This window comes from Telmatherina bonti, assembly GCF_933228915.1.
Source record: "Telmatherina bonti genome assembly, chromosome: 8".
NCBI lineage: Eukaryota > Metazoa > Chordata > Actinopteri > Atheriniformes > Telmatherinidae > Telmatherina > Telmatherina bonti.
Window position 1 is genome coordinate 30,934,475 of NC_136626.1, and position 11,264 is coordinate 30,945,738.

Consider the following 11,264-nt stretch of genomic DNA (forward strand, 5'->3'; position numbering starts at 1 on the left):
ATTACTCCAAGGTTTCTCACTGTAGCACTGGAAGCTAAAGTAATGCCATCCAGGTTCATTACAAAACCGGAAAATTTAGCTCTGAGTTTTTCAGATCCAACGAGAATTACTTCAGTCTTATCTGAGTTTAAGAGGAGAAAATTTCTAGACATCCAAGTCTTTATGTCTATGAGACAATTTTGTAGCCTATTGGGCTGATTTGTTTCATCTGGTTTAAAGGATAAGTATAGTTGAGTATCATCTGCATAACAATGAAAGTTTATCCCATGCTGTCTAATACTTTTGCCTAAAGGGAGCATATATAGCGTGAAGAGTATTGGTCCAAGTACAGAACCTTGAGGAACTCCATGACTTACTGTAGTTTGGGAGGAGGACTTGTCATTTACATGAACAAACTAAAGTCTATCAGATAAATATGATTTAAACCAGCTTAACGCTGTACCTGTAATTCCAATCACCTGTTCTAGTCTTTGTAACAGAATGTTATGATCGACTGTATCAAATGCAGCACTAAGATCAAGCAAGATAAGTACGGACACAAGTCCTTTGTCTGAGGCCATAAGAAGGTCATTAGTAACTTTCACCAATGCTGTCTCAGTACTATGATGAGCTCTAAATCCTCACTGAAACTCCTCACATAAATTATTTCTGCTCAGGTGGGCATGTAGCTGAGCTGAAACTATTTTCTCCAGAATTTTGGACATAAACGGGAGGTTAGATATAGGTCTATAATTTGCTATCACCTCTGCATCCAGAGATTGCTTTTTAAGTAAAGGCTTGATTACAGCAGTTTTAAATGATTGTGGTACATATCCTGTCACTAAAGACATATTGATAAGATTTAGTAGTGATGTATTAATTAAAGGGAAAATGTCCTTAAAGAGGCTCGTTGGGAGAGGGTCTAAGATACAGGTGGATGGTTTAGATGAAGCTATTATTTTAGTTAATTCAGAGGGTTGGACAGGACAGAAACTATTTAGACACAAGTCAGATCCTGGTTCTAAGGATAGTTCGGAGACCACAACAGGCTCAACATTATAGGTAGAAGGAAGAGTATTGTGAATTTGATCTCTAATAGTGTCAATTTTATTCCTGAAAAAATACATGAAATCATCACAGCTAAGTGAGAAAGGAATACATGGCTCCACAGCGCTCCGGCTCCTAGTAAGCCTAGCTACAGTGCTGAAAAGAAACCGAGGGTTGTTTTTGTTTTCCTCTATCAATGATGAATAATAAGCTGTTCTTGCCGTACGTAAGGCTTTTTTGTATACGATTAAACTTTCTTTCCAGGTTAAGTGAGACTCCTCTAGTCCTGATGAATGCCATCTGTTTTCCAAACGCCTTGATGCCTGTTTTAGAGCTCGAAGCTGGGAAATAAACCAGGGAGCCTTCATAATCTTACCTAATTTCTTCTTCTTTAGGGGAGCAACATTATCCAAGGTTGTACGCATTGAAGCTGTTATAGTATCAGCATGTTGATCAATCTGAGCAGGAGTAAGGCTTAAAGGGGGGCTCTCAGTCATGCTAACACATGGTAGAGGTGAAAAAATTGATTCAATTGATTGTTTAAATTTTGTAATATTATTGTCTGATAAACATCTACTATAGTAGAATTTATTTTTGGTCAGTGAGTAATCAAATAAAGTGAATTCAAAGGTTAACAAGAAGTGATCGGACAAGACAGGGTTTTGAGGAAATACTTTGAGCTTATCAGTCTCAATACCATATGTTAGAACAAGATCAAGAGTATGGCCATGAGAGTGAGTGGCTCCATTGACATTTTGTGAAAACCCAATTGAGTTTAGAATAGAGCTAAAGGAAATGTTTAAACTATCATTTTCAACGTCAACATGAATATTAAAATCACCTAGTACAATGACCTTATCAGTAGTCAGCACTAACTCAGACAAGAGATCAGAGAATTCGGTCAGAAACTCGGAGTAAGGTCCAGGTGGGCGATACACTAATGCTAAAAGGAGCGGTTTCTCTGAATTCCATTTGGGATGAGATAAATTTAATGTCAGGAATTCAAAGGATTTATAGTTAGTTTTGTGCTTAGGATTAATTAAAAATTCTGACTTAAAAATAGCTGCAACACCTCCTCCTCTGCCTGTAGTTCTAGGAATGTGAAAGTTTAAATAGTTAGCTGGCGTAGCTTCATTAATACTAACATAATCCTCTTGCTGTAACCAGGTTTCCGTAAGACAGAATAAATCAATGTGGTGATCACCTATCAAGTCATTGACTAATAAAGACTTATTTGGGAGGGATCTAATATTCAGTAGGCCACACTTTATTGTCTTATTTTCAGATTTTATTAGATCCATTGTTTTTATTTTTATGAGGTTTTCACGATTAACCCCAGAAGTGTTTTTGTGTTGTTTAATTCTTACTGCTGGGAAGTTGTATAAGGGCGGAATGGGGTTTTGGGTGGGCGGCGGCAGGTGGGAAGCTGCAGAAAAGTGTGTAGGACTACAATTCTGCCTCCTGGTCCCAACCCTGAGTTGTCAATTTAGCTGACTAATAAAAGAGTCCATATTGCTAGATAAGAGAGCGGCTCCATCCAACGTGGGATGGATGCCATCTCTCCTAATAAGACCAGGCTTTCCCCAAAAAGCTCCGCACTGGCTAATGGGGGCTTGCTAACTAACTGCTTCCCTAACTGAGTGCGGAGCTGGGCTTCTAACTCACAGAGCCTCGCCTCCAAAGCTACCAAGCTGCTACACTTAATACACCTACCGTTATCACTAAAGGAGGCGGAGGAGTAGCTAAACATCAGACACACTGAGCAAGAAAAGGCAGGGGACCGGGGTGTGGGAAGAGAGCTAGCAGCCATGCTAAAACCGAGTGCTTGAGCTGTTTAAGTCAATTATCTATAAAACCCACGTTGTTATCGGGACACCACCTAGACAACCAGCGGTTGAAGGATGACATGCGGCTAAACATGTCATCACTGATTAAATTTGGCAAGGGACCAGAGAAAACTACGGAGTCCGACATGCTCTTGGCAAAGTTACACACCGAAGCAACATTAATTTTAGTGACCTCCGATTGGCGTAACCGGGTGTCGTTACCGCCGACGTGAATTACAATCTTACGGTATTTACGTTTAGCCTTAGCCAGCAGTTTCAAATACGATTCGACGTCGCCCGCTCTGGCTATGGTCCCCGGTGTCTCTAGAGCCACGTTTCTGACTATGGAACTACCTATAATCAGGGTTTCTGCCTCAGCGGGTGTGTCACCGAGCGGGGAAAATCTGTTAGAAACGTGAACAGGTTGGTGGTGGCCAGTGGGTTTTGGTTTGGGGCTACGCTTCCGCCTGACCGTCGTCCAGCCCGCCTCGGCTCCCGGCTGCGCGGGAACTGCTGAGGGACGGCTCGGGATGGCTGCCCTGGCTGGTAGCTCCGCACTGGCTAATGGGGGCTTGCTGACTAACTGCTTCCCTAACTGAGTGCGGAGCTGGGCTTCTAACTCACAGAGCCTCGCCTCCAAAGCTGCCAAGCTGCTACACTTAATACACCTACTGTTATCACTAAAGGAGGCGGAGGAGTAGCTAAACATCAGACACACCGAGCAAGAAAAGGCAGGGGACCGGGGTGTGGGAAGAGAGCTAGCAGCCATGCTAAAACCGAGTGCTTGAGCTGTTTAAGTCAGTAAACAGAAAGCCAAAGATCCCAAAAATAAATGCAATATATAGAACAGTGGTTTGGGAAGATATTGTGCGCTAAAGTGAGTGGTTGGTTAACAATAGATAGAAGTTAGAAAGAAGTTAAAGGAGCCAACGGCTCGTAGCAATCCGCAGTGACACACGCTAGGGAAACAGGAAATGACACAATACGTTACCGCAACGTCAGCGCGTCCAGACTAAGTGGTCAAGAAAATGGATGGATGTATGGATGGATGGATAGATGGGCGAAAGGGTGGAACTTTTTACCCACCTGTAGCAAATAACTGATTCATCCATCTTCAGTGTATTGTGCAGCTGGTTCAGTTCGGCTCATGACAAAGTAACTCATTGCGTAGGATTGTCATTTTGTGCTGTTGTGCTTGCCTGCAGCACCTGTGGCTCACTGTTTCCAGGTTCAAATAGCAGTGTGAGGCAGGAAACACAAAGGAAGCCACATCTAAAATCAAGGATAACCACTGTTTTTGTGCAAAGCCTGTCACACGCATGATGGCTTTATGAAAGTAGCTATTGTAAAGAAGAAGCAAACCACAACAGAAAAAGAAAGCCTTGTACAAGGAACAAGGATTTAAGTGTATGTCTACATGTATAAAGACTTGTTTTACATAACAGCAATATCAAAACTTGAGATATTTGTGAGTCCTTTATATTATAGGTTTTACTTTTGAACAAGATTTAAATAAAGCACTATACGGTCTACTGGAATAAAATGTTTTGTAGGTTATTGCATCTCTGTTGTTTTCAACAACCGGTCCTGTCAGAACTTGTAGCGCTAACATGTGCTGCCCTTTTGGTTGACATTTCAATCCTTCATCAGAAAATATTCTCGTTTGTGAGTAGTACAGGTGGACTTTTTTTAAATTGTGCTTTTCACTCAACCTGTCAGTGTTTCATTTCATGTTTCAGCTCTATGTATTCAGGAACTCCATTTTCTCCCAAACCTCCCAAAGCAGGTTCGGGCAGTTCTCTTGTTTATGTTTCCTGACCCCGCCCACTTTTCCGCCACTTCCTGACCACCTTGGCCTGTTAGAGGTGAGCAGTTTCTGAATTCACACCAGAGCAAGGCTTCTCGTATTGGCCTGGAGTTAGAGAATTCCCCGAAGACCAGCTGTTGTATAAAATTTCTCTACTTGAGGACCGAGCAGCCAATCAGCAGGCTTCCTGTCCGGGACAAAGTCCCTGTTCGTGAGTCATTTAACTCTCCTTCCACTCCACCTCCTCTCTGAGGGGTATTACGTTTCACCCACTGCCTGACTTTACCTGTCCGGGTGAGCTGCAGTGTTGAAAGTGAACTTCGCTGATATGTAAGTAAAAATTTCCATTCCAAGTTTTTTCAGAAGGATCATTCTTGTCTGTTTTAAGAATACTTCACAGATTAAAAATTGATTGTTTTTAGGTGTCAGGAAACTTTGTTGCAGAACAGGTCATCTGTGTCATTAGCATGACAGGCGCTTGCACTGTGTCTATGTGTGTGTGTGTGTGTGTGTGTGTGTGTGTGTGTGTGTGTGTGTGTGTGTATTATTACCCTGCCCTTACATTTAAGCAGGAAATAGAGGGCAGCAATAACTCTGGATTTACTGTCACTTATGTTTTGTCCATGTACAGTACGACGTGTTCTGAGCCACTCAACCATTCTGACATTAGAAACACTTCATAGAGCTTCACATCTGCCTACAGCTGTTCGCTCCAGACTGAGGTGTCAGGTCTGGCTCAGACTCTCTGTGGAGATTGCTATGAACTAAGACACAAGCCACCACACACAAACATACATAAGGGATTCATGTAGAGATTATAAAAGGGTAGGAATTATAGTACTATACTAATACTGTTGCTCTCCATCCCATATGCTCACTCTTTATGGAACAAAATGTGCTAGATTTTAAAACACAAAAAATATCATGTTCTGTAATCTTATGTGATGATATGAGTGTTGATTTTGACTGAAATATTCATAAGAAAATAATTACTTTTTTTTTTTTTTTAAATTAAGAAACACTTTCACTGGATTACATAAATGACTCATAACAAGGTTCTTCATCTATTGATCACCGTAATTAACACCTAAAAGTTTCACTCATCAGTGTATTCTGTTACACAGAAAGAGTATCTGGTGGTTTTAGTTTCCTATTGTTTTGTTGTGTGCTGTTACAAGACTGATGTTGGGTGAAAGGAAAATAAATAGCTTACTGGAATTGTTCTGTGTTTTGGGGCAAGTCTGAACATAACCAAGTATGTTGGAATCCGTGCGTGTTGAATTTGACATACGCATAGGTGCCTTTAATTCCTGCCTGCCTCAGGGCCTGTTGGGATGGAGCTGTTTGTGATAACTGAGAAGCTGAATATTGTTTTGTATGAGCACTGATGACTGATTTGTTCAGAAGAAACTGTGTGTCAGCCACTGACGAAGTTTACTCTGAACATGACTCAAAGAGCAGTTTATGGTGTTTACAATGCAACACCAGACCTGCTGCAGGTGTATTCATTTATATTAAATGTTATGTCATTATGTTGATTCTCAAAATTAAACCTAACTAACAGATAGATTCACTCTACTGCGTCCGATCGGCAAGTTGGACCTCTCACTTTGAGGGTCTTCCTTATTTGATCAATTCAGATACTGTTTGTTTTCTCTAACTGATCATAAGAGGATGAACACAGGACAACATGCTAACTCAGTGTGGACAGCAGGAATGCTGACACAGGAACAGCTATTTTGTCACTGGGTTGTTTTTCCCAGTAAATCATTCAGGAAAGTAGCTGACTTACCACAGTCTTGTGTCATTATTACCTTGTCAAACAATTTGCTTTCACAGGAGAGAAACCTGAGACTGAATAAAAGTATTGTATAAATAAAATGTGGCATGTGTAAGGAAGAATGTACAAGCTATCTTAAACAAATAACTCTCCCTTTTCTCAGAGATTGAAAGGCAAAAGAAACGGCTTGTTGAGCCAAGCCTGAAATACTTTCTAAAGTCAAAGAAAAAACAGGAGTTTTATTGATATTTATGTAGATTTAAGAGGTAGACTTTTAGAGCCTCAAAGCCTCACCTTTCTCCTGCTTGTTGTGGATACTGTGTTGCCAGGGTGGTCACTGGTGTAACATCAGCAGTATGTCATAGTTCAACTTCAGCCAAGCCATCTTTATTTATAAAGCACTGTAACAGCTGAACATAAAATAACTAGAACATTAAACCACATTAAAAAATACAGAGGTGTATAAAGCAAAAGTAAAAGTAAAGTAAAAGTCCTACTATGTTTTGGATCTACCTGTGCATTTAGAACAGGTATGTTCACTAACAGGCTCATCTACCTTGCAGTGCAGCTAAACTAATCAAATTCAGCTGGTTTAGTGACTGGTTGGTGGCTGCTGTACAGGACTTTTACTTTATGGCACCTGGATTTTACACCTCTGTAAAAATAACATAAAATGGCACTAAATCTGATCAATATAAAAGTAATAATAAGACAAAAAAAAAAATCTGTCTGTCATCTGCATAGAAACAGAAAGCACACGTGTGCTTCCTAAGAGCAACTGCAGGCGGAGGAGATAGAAAATTATATACAGGTCTATCGGCTCTCTTGCATTTTCTTTAGTATGAGCAGTGGTCTAACAGGATTGCTGTAGCACAGCTATGCCTTTACTGATGGAATTAGGAAATAGCCAGAGAAAGTTGAAGCTCTTCAGGCACAGGTGTGTCCTCTTAATATGTCAGTTTGAAAGGAGGGTGTGTGTAGGCATATATTTGTATTCATCTGTACTTGTAGATGCACATATTCATGGGAAAGTGTTGTTGCGTAATCCTCATTCAAACTCAGATTATGATGGATTTACAAACACAGGATAAGATGTTAGTATCCTCTGTGCAAGCGCGTACCACAATTATTACCATGGTGAATGGTTGGGAAGGGGAGGGTAGAGGTAAATTGAATTTTGGAACTCATCAGCAGCACTGCTCTTCTGAATCATAGAGCGTTTCAGCCTTACGCAGTATTAAACCTCATCAGACATGGCTAGCTACAGGGTGATCAATACCTAGCTGGCGCACCATGCCCAATTCTTCATGAGCCTCTTCAATCACCATTTTCCTACTGGTGCCATTATTACAAGCTGGTTGGGTAGTTGTAAGATCGAGACGTTCTTGTCCATGCAGTACATTCACAACAATGTCAGCATGGCTGAGCGCTGCTGATGTTGTCCATGTGCACCCAGGAATCAAGGTTGGTGCATTGCTCCTTTTTATACTGTCTCAAGATTTGTACAGTGTCATCTAAAGTCATGTCTCTGCACACTCTGACTGGTAAATGGCAACATTTATTGATGTACACTGTGACTTCTTTTTTCAGCTTCTCCAGTGTTGAGATGGGTACCTCATTGATTGCAAGTGGCCACAACACCCAGAGAAAGAAACAAAATTGGACACCAAATCTTTATCTTCCCAAACAAATTAGGGGCTGTCAGTAAACTGTGGGCCCACATTGATGTTTTTTGCAGTTGTTTCATCTGGTTTCTCTCCTTTTAGGCTTGTGTTGTAGCACCCTCCATGGCTTTTGATGGGTTGTTAGGATACTGTGTGGATTGGAACACCTTGATTAAGAACTTCCGGTCAGCAAGCACGCCCCTTTACTACACAGATACTGTGTGACTTAGATGGTCTGACTCTCATACAGATCCAGCTGATATTCTCCAAACAGCCTGTATGGTACATGGCGCAGTGTAGTCTGGTTGGTGATATCATCCATGTAAGCTCTGAGTAGAGGGAGCCATAGGCAAGAAATGACATACCTATCTACTACCTACCACCCATCTTGATGCCCAAATGATGGTCTCCATAGCAATGGTGAATGCCAAGGGAGAAATGGTGCATGTGGCCGTAAGGATGATAAACGCAGATGTTGAGAAGCAGAATTGCAGGGCTGTGATGGTGTTTGGGATAGGAAAGAATCTGAACTCAGTTCAAAGGAGCTTATGAGGCACAGATGTAAAGGCCTGGAAGATCATATGGATGTCCTTTCTATTTATTTATTTATTCATTGGTTTACTTTTTGGATCAGGTGTCAGATCATGCTTGAACATCCCAGGCACCCAGGGAAGCCAGATACCTCTGCCTTCTGTACCAATGTGTCAATGTGCTCATTTCTGCAGAGGTACTTGGCCGTTCTTTTGCAGTTGTGCTGAAGAACATTTTAGCCTCCACATGAAGTACAGAAATTAGGTGGAACTGGCCAATGTCTGTTGTGTTCTCTTTAGGGATCAGGACGCCACCTGCCTTGTGCAACACTTCAGCTAAAGTTTCATTCTGCTATGCCATCATTTTGAGCTTCCATAGAAAGCTGTCATCTGGTGCATTCTTATACAATTTGTATGGACTCCATTTGTCAAGTGACTGATGCTGATCTCGCAGATGGACTAGGCTTTCCACCTTTCCAGGTTGGAGAGTCAGTTTCAAAGCAATGCTTTTAAAGGTGCAATTGGCAGGATGTCTGATAGGATGGGCAAATTATTATTGTGCCTTGAACTGGAGTGAGTTTTTACAAATGCTCCTCCCGGGCAGCCCTTTGTTATTTTTAGGCTTTGAACGTTTCCTCTAGATCCTAATAGAAGCATGTATAGAACTGTGTTCTTGTAAATGTTCTTCATTCTTTGTTTCCTTAATTTCTCTGCTCTGCAGAGGGATGTCAGAAGGATTTTGATGTCATTTTGAATAGCATTTATACCTTATATTTTGACTCCAAACGTGCTCTTCCACCATTTCCTTAAACTCTCCTTCTTTGAACAAGGTATTTGATCTAATGTTGCCTTGTGGCGACTGGTGGGATAAAAACCTCTTTAGAAGCAAATCATTTTAGCAATGTACTGGATGACGGCTTCCTAAGAGTCTAAGGTGCTCATGTGTGGAAATTGATTTAAATAATATAATGCTGGGGAGAGCATCAAACCACTTTCATTTTTCACATTTCCATCTCATTCAGGTAGACATTCTCTCCCTCTCTTTCATTTTCCATCTCTGGCTTGCCTGTGATGAAAGTGCCACCTCCATTGATCAGGCCAGACCTCAGATGCAGCAGGTGCCACAGTGTGTGATGAATCAGCCATGTCACTGCAAGTTCTCTGGGGAAAAGTTCACTTTGTTAAGACTTCTCTGTCTTCTTATTAGCCTTACTCTCCCAAAAACGCTGAAGGACACAGAGTTTTATGACTGGTGTCGGCTTCATAATGATAATATATCAATTAAGAAGCTGCTCATTTAGGCAACTTAGTGGTCGCTTGGTAAATAGCTTCGTATATGCTCTGATACGTAACTGTATGGCCTACCATGCAAGGGTTGTACATCAAAGTTTGTTTCTTGCTGTGCTTTTCAAAAACGAACAATCAAGGAGGAATCTAAGATCATGGAAATGTGTTCATTTGTATTAGAAATAGCACTCACATTACAGTTAAATATTGTTGAGACCCCAAGTTTTGTTATTGGTGATGGTTTTTTGGATTTTTTTAATAGGATATAGTGTCTCATTAAGTAGCCAAGTCCAGTCCAGAAACAAAGCAAGCGAAGCGCCAACAAGATTGCTGTTGCCAAGGTGACGTGTGCCTGACTGAGCCCATCTGTTTGTGTCCATGTGCTCGAGGAGCCTGCCTGTTTTAGATATGACGTGTACACTGGCAAGCTTGCAATAAAGAGCACAATGTAAGCCTGTATAGTGGTAAATAATAACTTAACATGATTGAAATCATGTTGCATCCCGCCATGGATTAACAGTGATGAGTGATTGTCATGCAGCCCACTGAGCAGAGAACCTGAGACTTGTATCTGTATGAATCTGTGTCTGTAGTGGCTGCTGAGATGAGTAGTATTGATGTTCCTGCATTGAGAGCAGAAATCTCTCTAGTTCGATATCTCTGTTCTGTGCCAGTGGTGAAAATCAAGGAAACAGAGGAGAAAAATTGGTGACTGCTGCACTGTTCAAATGCTGCACTTGTTTACATGTGTGAAAAGAAGATCTCTGCATTCCTGGTCCCCTCCCACAAGAAAAAAAAAACTTTATAAGTATCTTCAGACCTCTGTAATTATGGCCTTCATCTCTTTTTCTTCAAACATGCAAAGTAACTAGCATTGCTAAGATACTCCATGGTACTTTATTCAGGTCCTTTTCTTTTTACAGCTCTGTCCCTGAAGGAAAGAGTTATTTCCCCACCTTGACTTGTTTAATTTTAGACAGCCCCTAAAATGAACAGTTGATTGATTTGGCATGGAAGGAGCATGTTTTGAATGATGGTATCCTAAAGGGATATTTGGTTTGCTCAGTGTCTCACCTGCAGTAAACAGCAATCATAGCACTCTTAGTTTAGAGAAGGCGGAATAAATGTTTATGAGTTGGAAATGAGTTGGAACAAGTTGTTGCACACAAGAGGGACACATAAGAGTAATATTTTTATTTACCCAATTAATATCTAGTCTGTGTCACTGCATGTATAATAGGCTGTAAATCTTGTTACTGCTGATTAGCTGTGTGTCAGGGTTTCTGGGTTCATTATTCAGCTTTTGATTGGATTTCTGTTAATCTTTGGTTTCTGGTCATGTAT